Source organism: Physeter macrocephalus, chromosome 8, assembly GCF_002837175.3.
Source record: "Physeter macrocephalus isolate SW-GA chromosome 8, ASM283717v5, whole genome shotgun sequence".
NCBI lineage: Eukaryota > Metazoa > Chordata > Mammalia > Artiodactyla > Physeteridae > Physeter > Physeter macrocephalus.
In genome coordinates, this window is record NC_041221.1 from 6,651,939 (window position 1) to 6,664,538 (window position 12,600).

The window sequence follows — 12,600 nt, forward strand, 5'->3', positions numbered from 1 at the left end:
ATTCCCGTCTTACCCCTAGGTTCTTCATGACCTGTTTTTTTTTTTCTTCTTAGATTCCATATATATGTGTTAGCATACAGTATTTGTTTTTCTCTTTCTGACTTACTTCACTCTGTATGACAGACTCTAGGTCCATCCACCTCACTACAAATAACTCAACTTTGTTTCTTTTTATGGGTGAGTAATATTCCATTGTATATATGTGCCACATCTTCTTTATCCATCCATCTGTCGATGGACATTTAGGTTGCTTCCATGTCCCGGCTATTGTAAATAGAGCTGCAATGAACACTGTGATACATGACTCTTTTTGAATTATGGTTTTCTCAGGCTATATGCCCAGTAGTGGGATTGCTGGGTTTTACGATAGTTCTATTTTTAGTTTTTTTATGGACTCTCCATACTGTTCTCCATAGTGGCTGTAATGGGACCTAATGAAACTTAAAAGCTTTTGCACAGCAAAGGAAACCATAAACAAGACGAAAAGACAACCCTCAGAATGGGAGAAAATAGTTGCAAATGAAGCAACTGACAAAGGATTAATCTCCAAAATTTACAAGCAGCTCATGCAGCTCAATATCAAAAAAACAAACAACCCAATCCAAAAATGGGCAGAAGACCTAAATAGACATTTCTCCAGAGAAGATATGCAGATTGCCAACAAACACATGAAAGGATGCTCCACATCACTAACCATTAGAGAAATGCAAATCAAAACTACAGTGAGGTATCACCTCACACCAGTCAGAATGGCCATCATCAAAAAATCTACAAACAATAAATGCTGGAGAGGGTGTAGAGAAAAGGGAACCCTCTCGCACTGTTGGTGGGAATGTAAGTTCATATATTGTTTATATAGATTAAATGACTCAATCAATCAAGGAGTTAGTGAACTAAAGAATGTGCGAGCTAGTGGGAAAAAGTGGGTGAGCAAGTGAATAAGTGAGTGAGTTGATGAATAAGTGAATTGTGTAAGTTAGAGAGGGAGGAAGCAAATAAATGGAGAGAGAAAAAAGTACCCCAATATGGTAGGCAGGTCCTAATAGAAAAGTCTTTATAAAATCATGTTTAGCAAACCACAGAGGAAAAACAGAACATGGGAAATAGAGTCAACCCAGATATTTCACGGCCTGCGTATCTGAAGAACCTTCAATCCCTAGCCACTGATTCAATGAGATTATATGCTAAAATTTTATAAATGAAAAATTCACAAGGAAACTTGAGGAGTGGCCAGTCAAGTATGAATTCAGAACCAATTGCCACTTGGAAAGATCCTGTGTATCCATCCTACACCAGCCTGCCTACACTCCCCTCCAGGAAACCCCTAATCATGAGATCCCACCAGCAAGTCTCCCTGGCCTTTCAAAGTTCATCATCCGCAAAGAACTCTAAAGCACACCTCTGCATCCACCCAGAACTGCAAACATTCCTTTTAAACACAGAACCACAGCCTCTGAATCCCTGACCACCCAGTGTCCAAATTCAGAGCCAAGAGGTGTTCTTTCAAACTTGAAGCAGTTCAGAACCACCTACCTCCAAGTTTCTTCGAGTCACCATACTTAACGCTGGGAATTCGAGGTTCTGGAAAGCTTGTCGGAAGGAGAGTATGTTGCTTAATTTCTCTGGGCTTCCGTCAGGGTCTCCATCTGTAAAATGGAAGGGATTCATCACCCATCACAGAGGGGCATGTGACCTCAGTGAGAGAACTATGCGGAATGCTTAATACGATGCCTGCTTCACAGCAAGTGCTCAGTGGGTGTTTGCTGTGGTTCCTTACTCTTATGAAGGTGAAATTCACGTAACATAAAATTTTCCATTTTAAGGTGCACAATTCAGTGGCAATTAGTATGGTCACAGTATTGTGAACCACTTCCCTCTAGATCCGAAACATTTTCATTACCCAAAAGAAGCCCCTTATTCACCAAGCAGTTAACTCCCTATTTCCCTTCTCCCCTGCTCCAGCAACCACCAATCTGCTTTCTGTCTCTATGGCCTTACCCATCCTGGATGTATCATATAAACAGAATCATACAATATGGGACCTGTTGTGTCTGGTTTCTTTCACTAAGTATAATGTTTTCAAGATTCATCCATATCATGGTGTGTATCAATATTTCATGCCTTTTTAAGGCTGAATAATATTCCGTTGTATGTGTGTACCACAATGTGTTTATCTGTTCATCTGTGGATGACATCTGGGTTGTTTCCACCTTTTGGCTGTCATGAATAGCACTGCCATGAACATTCGTGTACATGTATTTAAGTACCTGTTTTCAATTCTTTGGGGTATAAACCTAGGAGTGAAATTGTTGGATCATATGGTAATTCTATGTCTAATTTTTTGAAGAACTGCAAAACTATCATTATTTCTAAAACATTCATTTCAGTGTCTACTAAGAACAGGGCATTCTTTCACAGCGGGTGCTGTAAATATCCATGAGCTATAGCCCCTGCCCTCTGGGAACTTTTTTTCTATAAGCAGCATTAATCCAAACGGAAACAAATAGTCATAATTTTCCACAGGCTGTTAGTTTTATTCAAAGTGAGTACCTAAGCAAACTCATGACAATCGAACCTCAAATTTCAAAGTAGTCTTTATCCCCCAAATATGCATATTTCAAATGTATATAGGTAAATAAGCCTATTCTTTTAAGTAGTGCTGATAACTTCTAACTGGGTCACACTTGACCTTCTATAGCCAGTAACCAATAAAATGTATTTTTAGGTCTTAAATCATACACATCCATGCAAGCACAGATGCAAAACGGCAGAAAGCCTGTCTGACATAATTGCTCAGGTGGATCCATATCTTAGTAAAGGAAGGTTAGAGAAACAAATATAGTATCAAGTGGAGGAGCAATTAACAGAGCTCACAGAAACACAGAGGGAAGGACAACATGGTAGGTTTCAGAACAACCAAGCCAGGGCAGAGATTCAAAGAGCAGAACAACATGACAACAATGCCAGGACATGGGGAAGATGTGCCAGTTATGGAAAGAGGTAGGGTGAACAGATGAGAGAAGAATGTCAATTTCATGTCCCTGCCAAATCTTTCACAACTAATTACACCCTGACAGCCTATAAATTCCTCTAATAGTTTTCAATGAAGAAACTATTCTTCTACCCATTCCCACAACTATTAAGGAGTGTAGCTGGTTTAGACTAGCTTCCAGAATCACCCAAGTGGCGTTGATTATCATTGATGGGTGTGGACAAGAAAGAAAAAAAGAATGCATTCTTGTGAGAGCCTTCTGGGCAAAAAGCACTATGTATGGTAAGTATAAGACTCCGCACATAAAATGTCCCTATTTCCCAACTGAAACAAATATCTGAGGAGTACCTCTCCTCTCCTCTCCTCTCCTCTCCTCTCCTCTCCTCTCCTCTCTGAATGAAGACAAAGATAGCTAGCATTCATATGGTGGCTTTTGTCTTCAAGACACTTTAGAAAGAGGAGGAGGTAATGGGTTAACAGACCACCTTCAAAACCCTATTTTTCAGGTGGCTAGTCTACATTTTGAATGTTTAAATAAAGCAGGAATGGAACAAAGACCCATTCAAAAGGTCTAGTTCTACGGAGAGAGTGAACCATCTATGGGGCGAAAGAAAATAAGTAATAAAATAAGTGTCAAGACCCCAAAAGTGAGCCCCACTCTGCTAAAGGTCACTGACTTAGGAGTCAGGCACAACTCATTTCAAATCCTTATCCTGCCATTTACCAGCTCTGTATCCTCTGAAAGCATCCATATTCTCACTGGAAAATGGGAGAAATAACACCCCCTACCAAAGAGATTTAAGTGAGTTAATGTCCAGCCTAGTGGTCAGTAATCGTGGTGGTAGTGGTAATATTATGCCCCGTATCAATGACCCAACTTTTAGAATGTAATTTATTATGTTATAGGACCAAGTCTTTTCAAAATATTAAATGGTTTGGGGATCCTTGAAAATGTTGAGAGGTAAGAAGTATTTTGCATTTTTTAAAACAATTTGGGGATTGTTGTTTTAAAGATTTTTTAAACCTTTGCAGTTAATAGCTGGGCACTACTGATGTAGCATGGGAGCATGAGCCAAGGTTCTTCCAAGATGTTTGAGTAAAAGGATGTCTGAAACAAGAGATGCACCACATGAAACCCATACAGGCTGCTTCTTCAGCCCATCGCCATGCTTGCCACCATTTATTGGGTTGGCCAAAGAGTTTGTTCGGGTTTTTCATAGGATGTTACAGAAAAACCCAAACGAACTTTTCGGCCAACCCAATATTTCCTCTTCGAGTGTGGCTTGGGATAAGGTAGTATCATTTGTGAAAGGAATTGCTCCAAGACACAGAAAGGCTTACAGAGATACTGATTTAAGAGTAAAAATTAGGTTTGTTACTTCACCCTCAGTGAGTGAAGACCACTGAGGCTTTACAATTGTCCTCTCATCAGCAGAGAACTTAGACGTGTGAAGTGATTTCGCTACCTTGTAAATTTAGTACAGTATCCTGACTTAAATACAACCAAACTGAGCCCACCTGGAGAATTTTGACTATCCAACTGGATATTTACAGATGACTTCAAAATGTGTATCTCCAGCCCAGATCTCACCTATGGATTTTAGAACCATAAATTCCATGTGGCATCTTAAATGCCACTTGTCCAAATCCGATCTTAAGATCTTCTCTCCCAGTCCCAGTCCTTCTTCCCTCCTCCTGTGTCTCCTCTCTCAGGGAATGGTCCTTCCTACATCCAGTTTTGTTGAGTAGAATCTGAGGGGCCACCCTTGGCACCATTTTCTCCACCTCCCACCCACACATCACAGCCAACCCATCACCAACTCCTGTCCATTTTCCCTCCTAATAATAATTAGGTTTCTTCACTTCTCTCCAATTCCATGGCCACCAACCTACAAACCCAAGACACTGACATTTTTTCCATGAACTACTCCCCAGCATCCTCTCTGAACCTGCCCTAATCTCTTCCCCATGGTTTCCAGAATGATCTTCTCAAAACTCAACATTCCACCTTAAATTCCTCCTTGGCTTCCTATTGTTCAGGTAAAGGAGGAAACATTGAGCATAGCCTAGAACACTCACCATGATTTGACCTCACAGACTTTTACCTACTCTGAGCTCCAGCCAGGGTCTCCATTCAAATATATGCCCACTCCTGTCACAGGGTGTTTGCTCATGCTCTTCCCCCTCCCAGACAATCTCTTTCGCCTAACCCCACCTCCGTCTGGACAAGTCCTACTTGCCCTTCAAATCTCTGCTCAAAAATTGCTCCCTAAGAAATTGTCTTGGTCAGATTCTTACATTCCATGTGGTTCAGCGTGGCTCCATATGTTCATGGAACCATATCTCTTTCTTCAGTGCTCTCCTTTCAGTCTGCATTTATCACCCCCCCCCACCTCACTGTTGTGACTGTTGTAATTGCTCCTCTACTAGCCTGTGAGCCCAATGAGAGCAGGGACTGTGTCTGGTTTGTGCACCGTTATACCCTGATTACCAAGGCCAGCGTATAGTGAAAAGTAGGCACTTGGTAAATAGCTGTTGAATGAATGATGAAATGGATGCATGTGAAAAGGTATATTACATGTCTAATAGGAGGATATGAGAGCCTCAAGTGTAACCTTAAAAAGAGTCTATAGTAGGCTTCCCTGGTGGCGCAGTGGTTGAGAATCCGCCTGCCGATGCAGGGGACATGGGTTTGTGCCTCAGTCCGGGAAGATCCCACGTGCCGCGGAGCGGCTGGGCCCGTGAGCCATGGCCGCTGAGCCTGTGCGTCCGGAGCCTGTGCTCCGCAACGGGAGAGGCCACAACAGTGAGAGGCCCTGCGGACATGGCTAGGGAAGGGCAGAGGGCTTCTGCATCCCAGGTCAGAGTCCTACAGCAATGCTACAAAGATCCTAGCCTTTGTTATTTCTAGCAAATTCTGTAGAAAGAGAGGGTACAAATATTTGGGCATCTTCCTTTCATATCACCACCCTGAGAATCTTGAGTTTCAAATGGAGAGTCAATGGTGGGGATGGTGATGAGAGAAAGAACGAAGGAAAATGTCATTCCGAAACATTCTAGAGCTTTCAGGACAAAATGCAAATGTACCAAAGAATATCAGATAGAAATTGGGCTTATCTACAGTTTTGCAAAACGAATAAGGAGATCTCACAAACATCCATGCGTTACATATCTTTTACAAATTATGTAGCCCCTCCAACCATCTTAAACACTGTTGGAAATTTCCAACTAACTGGGAAAAATATAGTCCTCAGACTTTCCTCGAGATGTCTGAGGAAGTGAGACTTGACACAGGTTTTTTTGGCGTGTGGCAAAAGCCACGTCACGTTTCAGAAGGAAGATGGGAAGAGGTGTGTCCTGCCCAACCACATAGAATTTCTCGGCTGAGAACAGCCACTAGATCTGTGGCCTGGCTGTGAGCTGCCAGAGGAGGCTTGCCTAAATGCTAAAAGGACCCCAGTCACGTGTTTTTTCTGTTTTGATAATTACTCGTTCATTTGAAAAGAAAAAAAAAAAAAATGAGTATCCATCTCACATGTGAGCCTACATTTAAAATCAAGCTTTCATGATGCATCTTTAGAGAACTAAAAATCTAACAATGCAAGGATAGAACCATCCTGCAGAAAGACTAGCACCTTCCCCCAAAGCTACCAGACTGTTCTTTCCAGCACTAGAGCTCAAAGTTTATTTTTTGTTTCCTTTAAAAACTTCAACTTGAAAGAATATACATGATATTCTGAATTTGCATTGCAATCAGAACAACAGAAGTCTAAACTCAAGCTTTAAATAAGAGTGAAAAATGGATATGTGGCTGGCTTCTCCTGCCCCAGATCAAATGATTGAGAAGATGTTCAAGAACCTAATCCCATGAAATATGCAAGGTGCTGTCACTCATCCAACTCTCTTTTACTCTTTCTGAAGACCCCACCTGTATTGCTTCACTTCTGAAGACCCCACCTGTATTGCTTCATCTCCTCTACCTGAACCAACTCCAAGCCAACCCAGAGCTCTTTTCTTCTAAGTTTACTGAACCTTGATCTTTAACCCCCTGACATTTTCTTGCCTTGGCAAAAACCCTAAAGCTTTCAGGGTGGTTAACAAACAGTAGGCGTCGGCCTCCAAGGGTTAAGAATTCACGCTCCCAGATGATAATCATCAGTATATTGTTCTGGAAAATTAAATACACCTGGGCCAAGTTTCTTAAGGCTGTACTCTTTGGAGATGTTTCAATTTTTAAAAAAAAGAAGCAGTTCAAGAATGTGAAGTTCATTGTTCACATATATTTCCCTAGACTTCTTTTCTTTTCTTTTTTCTCTGGTATTTCATTATGTGCTTTGGGTTTTCCCCAGATTTTTTACCTACGCTGGGCCTCTTTGATAAATGAAAAATGTGCTTGCACTCTGCCATCTTAGTAGGGGCATCAAATGACAAAAGAAACTGTTCATTCGGGAAGGCCTGACTGCACTATCATTAGATTCAAGCAATCTATCTGCACAGTTCTCCAGCAACAAGAATGAACTCGGCTGGGTGGGCGCCCTCACTCAAGAAATGCTGATTTAATCCTACGCACCAAACATTAGGCTCACATCATGTCTCCAGAAAACCTATCAGGATGTTCTGGTTCTCAAGGAATGCACATCTGTTGGGATAATGGACTAGAATAGAAGTGAGCACAGGTTCTACCAGAAGAGTGGACACCCACGGTAGAAGGGAGGCTGAGGAATGCATCACATGATGTAATCACCAGTTCACCAGATGATGGAGATGCCATCATGGCCTCCCAGGTAGAGAAACCAGCCGAGGCAAAGGTACAGAAATGTGAAAGGACATAGGGATGTTTCTAGGTGGCAAGACCAAGCCGTGGGCAAGAGAAACAAAAAATGAAACCTAGCAATATCTATGAAAAATGGGTGATGAAAGCTTTGGTGTGTTGGCTTTATTCTGCCTTAAGAGGAAGGCAAAACACAAGGAGTGCTTTCAGTCGGACAAGGGGTTGAACAAGGAGCTGTAATAGGAAGGATGACCAATATATTTCTCCTCTGGCTGTAAGAGAAGTGTATGAGGGGGGAGAATAGGGCAGAAAAGAATCCTTTTCAGTTGAGGACAGCATGAAGGGACTTCAGGAAGAAGGTGGCCTTTGAACAACATTTTAAAGGAGGAGCAGGACTCAGACCATGAGTGACGAGAAACAGTGCCCTGATCAGAGCAGGGGCACAGGCTGGCCAGTGGGCATGGCCCGTTCCAGAAGGAGCATGGGATCTGCCAGGGTTGGCCGAGGCTGTTGGAGGCTTAGAGCAGAAGATCAGCAGGCAAGTTAGACTAGATGGTGTCGTGGAGGCCTCTGAATGCCACGTTAAGGATACCGTTCTGAAGACAACAGCAAGCCTGCGGGGTTGGTGATGTCCACGTTACCCCCTCTCTTGCAGTTGGCTGTGATCACGTGGGATGCGATCCGAAGTGGTGGACTCACGTGTCAGATCTTCCCATCCAAGCTGGCAGAGCGCCTCTTCATCGCCTTTTCCTTTCCAGCTGGTGGTGATGATGCTGAGCTCAGAGTATCCTTGGAAGCCCAGTGAACATGACTGAAACTCCATCAGCCCGAATCCCTGAATGAATGGCTGTGTGCACAGAGCCACACCATGACCAGCTTACTCACCCAATACTGTTACGTGAGCAGAAACTAACCACCTATTAACTGTGTGTCATTTTATTCTTTGAGATCTATTTGTTATAGCAGCTCTGCCTACCCTACCTAACATTGGCCCCAACTAGCAATGGGGACAGAAAAAGTCAAGAGACTTGTGGACATTAGTCCTCCAGACGTGGCTGCCCGCTTTAAGTGCAGGTGAGAGTCAAAGATGGAGCCACCATTTCCAGCCAGAATGGAGGAGAGGATTGAGAGGCCATTCATCTGAGTTAGCACAGAAGGAGGAAAAGGTTTTGGAGGAAGGTAATGAGATTTGGGACCTGTAGAAATTGGGGTATCTGCGGGGTCCCCAGTGGAGCTGTCCTGCAGGCAGTTAGGAACACAGGCAAGGAGCTGGACCATGGAAGCCTGGTAGAGCCACACAGATGCTTCCAGAACAGCCCAAGCGACCCAGCAAGCCTCCCTGTGTACTTTCCTCAAATGTTGCAAATGTCTATGTATAAAATAGACAAGGACCTACTGTCTAGCACAGGGAATTCAATATTTTGTTATGTTTTGTAATAACCTATAAGGGAAAAAAAGGTTGTTTTGTAATAACCTATAATGGAAAAGAATCAGTTATATATACACAACTGAATCACTGTGTGGTACACCTGAAAGTAACACAACATTGTTAAACAGCTGTACTTCCATTTTTTTTAAATACTGTAAATGTCAAGGACCGCAGACTGTGTTCATCAGTATTTAAAAATATTACTGATAACCTTTTAAGGTGAACTCTGAATGCGTTATGGGTGCTAAATTGTCTTGGGTTAGTAAAAACTCCAGCTCTGCCACTTACTAGCATACCAAGAGATGTCACCTCTCAGGGCCTCCATTTTTCTTCTGTATAAAATGGGGTAATGCCTCTGCCCTTGCAGTGAGGAACAAATGGGCAATGTACCCACTACACAGGGCTCAGCGCCCATACATGCAATTACTGTAAACAAATGACAATAAGTACGGCATTTATTGAATTATTTTAAGTGTGCTACTGGATCCACCCACTTAATCTTGACAAACCCTGGTACAATCACTTTCCCCATTATGCAGAACAGGAATCTGAGACCAGAGAGGTTAAGTAACTTGCTCAAGATTACACAGCTAATGGTGAAGCTGGGCTCCAGCCCCAGCAGGCAGACTGTGGCACGTGGGCTCTTCCCTGCCACATGACACAACCATCCTGGGAAGGCACAGTCCCCGCAGGAGCACAGTGTCCCTCTTCCTCCTCGTTCTTTCCTGAGTCATGACCTCGGAAGCATCTCCAGCAGTTGTAAGCACTTGCTCATTGCCTCTATCAAGCAGTTCATCAAGGCAGCTGGCAGTTCTCTGCAGGTTCTAAGTGGTTATGAGAACTTTTGACTTATTCTTGAATAGCGTTTTCACAGTAATGGAGAAAAGTCAAGAATTCCCAAAAAACAAATGCCAGTCGGGCAAGATAACAATCCCAGGGCTGGGCTTCCCTGGTGGTGCAATGGTTAAGAATCCGCCCGCCAATGCAGGGGACACGGGTTCGAGCCCTGGTCTGGGAAGATCTCACATGCCACGGAGCAACTGAGCCCCTGCGCCACAACTACTGAGCCTGCGCTCTAGAGCCTGTGAGCCACAACTGCTGATCCCACGTGCCACAACTACTGAAGCCCGCGCACCTAGAGCCCATGCTCCGCAACAAGAGAAGCCACCACAATGAGAAGCCCATGCACCACAACGAAGAGTAGCCCCAGCTCACCGCAACCAGAGAAAAGCCCGCGCGCAGCAATGAAGACCCAACGAAGACCCAACGCAGCCAAAACTAACATTAATAATAATTTTTAAAAATAAAATTAAAAAAATAAAATAAACAATCCCAGGGCTTCTATAATGCTCTTAATTTTCCAAAGCATGCCCGTGATCTTCATCTCACTTCCACCGAAGGAGATTGGAACTCGGGCCATTCAAAGGTTCCTGGAGGGAAACAGAGGACATTGGCAGAGAAAATGTAAACTGTCCCTCTTGAAAGAGGCTACTTGCTGCACCCATTTTTCTCTGTCTTAGCCAGGACCATCGGGAGCCCAGGAGGACAAGCATAGCAGGGTGGAAGGGGAGATGGGTCACTTCAGCTGCTTGGCTTGGGCTGCAGGACCCACCCTATGTGGAAGGGCGCCTCTCCAGAGGTTGCTGCTGCTGTTCTTCCCATAGGTGTCTCTTCTCCAGGCTGTTCTACTGCAGGTTTCATTCTGGGGGACAAGATCAGACTGGCACAGAGGCTCTGCTACAACTTACTGAATGTTAAAGTACCATGAGGTTAAAACTGAAGCAACACGATGATGCTTGAACAAACTTCAGGGCTTGGGGCACCTCAGACCCCAGTGCTCGACTTGGTAGAGAGTAATTTCCCACATGGGGAGACCTGGGATGCTGTGCTGCCACCGTGTTACTATTGCGACACTCCAAGCAGTTGCAAAGCCGAAACGCCCAGAGTACTTCTTGGTAGTTTCTGACCCTGTCTGCAGGAAGCTTGACAGGACCCAGAGGCCTGGGTCAAGCATCTCGCTTGATCCGCGCACCCTCTGCCACCTCCCAGCTCTTACTGTTAGAACCTGCAGAAGCCACGGGCACTGAGAACTTTCCTCCACGGTGCACAGACGTCCCCAGGCTCCTTTCAGGATTCCAGAGAGCTCACGGACCTTCTTCTCCCAGTTACACCCCTTATTCCTAAGCCTTGGTGCCCATCTCACCCTCCTTTAAAAGGGGGAAGGGGTATATTATATTTTAAAAACCCCGAATAAAAGAGGGATCAGGGCCTTCCCTGGTGGCACAGTGGTTGAGAGTCTGCCTGCCGATGCGGGGGACACGGGTTCGTGCCCCGGTCCGGGAAGATCCCACATGCCGCGGAGCGGCTGGGCCCGTGAGCCGTGGCCGCTGAGCCTGCGCGTCCGGAGCCTGTGCTCCGCAACGGGAGAGGCCACAACAGTGAGAGGCCCGCGTACCGCAGAAAAAAAAAAAAAAAAAAAGGGATCAATCAACATATTTCTTAGAAGAACTTCCAAGAGTCTCCGGCCTCACCAGCCACAGAGGCTGGCTGTGGCCTTCTTTGCTCAGCCTGCAGCTCATTTAAGGATTATTAGAGATGACTCATGTTCCAGTTCTTAAAATCAAACTTCTGCCAAATCCAAGACTGAATTTATCCAAATGGTGGAAACAGGCTTTTACCACCCATCCACCAAAATATCTCCCATTCAGATCAACATTATGGCTGATTCAATCCTCTCAAACTTTAAAAATATTCTTACGCCTTCACCATCAGGGCAGAAGCCCTCAGCGTTCCTCACACAGGCTCAGAGAATTCCATTCACAGTGGGGTTTACCGACCAGGGTTGTTGGCCTTCCTTTTTTTTTTTTTTTTTAACATCTTCATTGGAGTATAATTGCTTTACAATGGTGTGTTAGTTTCTGCTTTAAAACAAAGTGAATCAGCTATATGCATATGTATATCCCCATAGCCCCTGCCTCTGGCGTCTCCCTCCCACCCTCCCTCTCCCACCCCTCTAGGTGGTCACAAAGCACTGAGCTGATCTCCCTGTGCTATGCGGCTGCTTCCCACTAGCTATCTATGTTACATTTGGTAGTGTATATATGTCCATGCCACTCTCTCACTTTGTCCCAGCTTACCCTTCCCCCTCCCCGTATCCTCAAGTCCATTCTCTATGTCCGCATCTTTATTCCTGTCCTGCCCCTAGGTTCTTCAGAACAATATTTTTTTTTTTTTAGATTCCATATATATGTGTTAGCATACAGTATTTGTTTTTCGCTTTCTGACTTACTTCACTCTGTATGACAGACTCTAGGTCCATCCACCTCACTACAAATAACTCAATTTTATTTCTCTTTATGGCTGAGTAATATTCCATTGTATATATGTGCCACATCTTCTTTATCCATT

The 12,600-nt window shown here is 44.1% G+C and overlaps 1 protein-coding gene across 13 annotated transcripts in view; it reads right to left on the reverse strand.

Moving 5' to 3' along the window:
• SETD4 (SET domain containing 4) overlaps window positions 1–12,600 on the reverse strand; it is a 468,053-nt gene that overhangs the window by 278,816 nt on the left and 176,637 nt on the right. For all 13 annotated transcript variants that reach the window (XR_008618003.1, XR_003680787.2, XR_008618004.1 and 10 more), the window contains one exon: window positions 1,534–1,646. The gene's annotated coding sequence lies outside the window, so the exon portion shown is untranslated. Of the gene's footprint in view, window positions 1–1,533; window positions 1,647–12,600 lie in introns of those variants that run through there.